The sequence below is a fragment of the Bison bison genome, unplaced genomic scaffold, assembly GCF_000754665.1.
Source record: "Bison bison bison isolate TAMUID 2011002044 unplaced genomic scaffold, Bison_UMD1.0 scf7180017864148, whole genome shotgun sequence".
Taxonomy (NCBI): Eukaryota; Metazoa; Chordata; class Mammalia; order Artiodactyla; family Bovidae; genus Bison; species Bison bison.
The window spans coordinates 7,489,806-7,490,951 of record NW_011494720.1 but is presented as its reverse complement, the minus strand read 5'-3'; the positions used below and the strand labels follow the sequence as shown (position 1 = coordinate 7,490,951).

The following is a 1,146-nucleotide window of genomic DNA, read 5'->3' as shown; positions in this document are numbered from 1 at the left end:
ATGGCATCCGGTCCCATCACTTCATGGGAAATAGATGGGGAAACAGTGGAAACAGTGTCAGACTTTATTTTTAGGGGCTCCAAAATCACTGCAGATGGTGACTGCAGCCATGAAATTAAAAGACGCTTACTTCTTGGAAGGAAAGTTATGACCAACCTAGATAGCATATTCAAAAGCAGAGACATTACTTTGCCAACAAAGGTCCGTCTAGTCAAGGTATGGTTTTTCCTGTGGTCATGTATGGATGTGAGAGTTGGACTGTGAAGAAAGCTGAGTGCCGAAGAATTGATGCTTTTGAACTGTGGTGTTGGAGAAGACTCTTGAGAGTCCCTTGGACTGCAAGGAGATCCAACCAGTCCATTCTGAAGGAGATCAGCCCTGGGATTTCTTTGGAAGGAATGATGCTGAAGCTGGAACTCCAGTACTTTGGCCACCTGATGAGAAGAGTTGACTCATTGGAAAAGACTCTGATGCTGGGAGGGACTGGGGGCAGGAGGAGAAGGGGACGAAAGAGGATGAGATGGCTGGATGGCATCACTGACTCGATGGACGTGAGTCTGAGTGAACTCCAGGAGTTGGTGATGGACAGGGAGGCCTGGTGTGCTGTGATTTATGGGGTCACAAAGAGTCGGACACAACTGAGCAACTGAACTGAACTGAACTGAATCTGGCAAACTACAGTGACAAATTTCCCAACTCACTTCTTTATTTTTATTCCAAGAAATAAAAGCTTCAACAAGGATTAATTGTTGAACAACTTCAAGCTCTTCTTCATGAAAATTAAGGAATTCTTGCCTTGAGTGCAGGCCCTTGAACAGGATGTCAGTTTTAAGGGATCTGGCCTTACACAGAAGAGCTCTGTGACCCAGCCGTGTCTCAGACAGAATCCATGGCAAGAACGGCTGAAGTCTACTCTCACTGCTGGGGAACAGGTGTGTCTGCAGGGGGCTGACGGTATGCGAGACCATCATCTCCACATAGAAAGGAAAACATTCAAATCTGAATTTGCAGAGATGGCTTCAGAATGAAAACTTTGGAACCCCCGCTAGAGGGCGGCATGATGCATGATACTGGAAACCAAGAAACCAGACCAGGATCCGGGGGCTCCCAAACGGACTGGTTTCGAAACCGGGTATTCTTTTCTGA

General features: G+C 46.7%; 1 protein-coding gene across 1 annotated transcript in view; it reads right to left on the bottom strand.

Annotated features, from left to right (window-relative positions):
• Positions 1-1,146, bottom strand: part of SYNJ2 (synaptojanin 2) — a 113,760-nt gene that overhangs the window by 25,379 nt on the left and 87,235 nt on the right.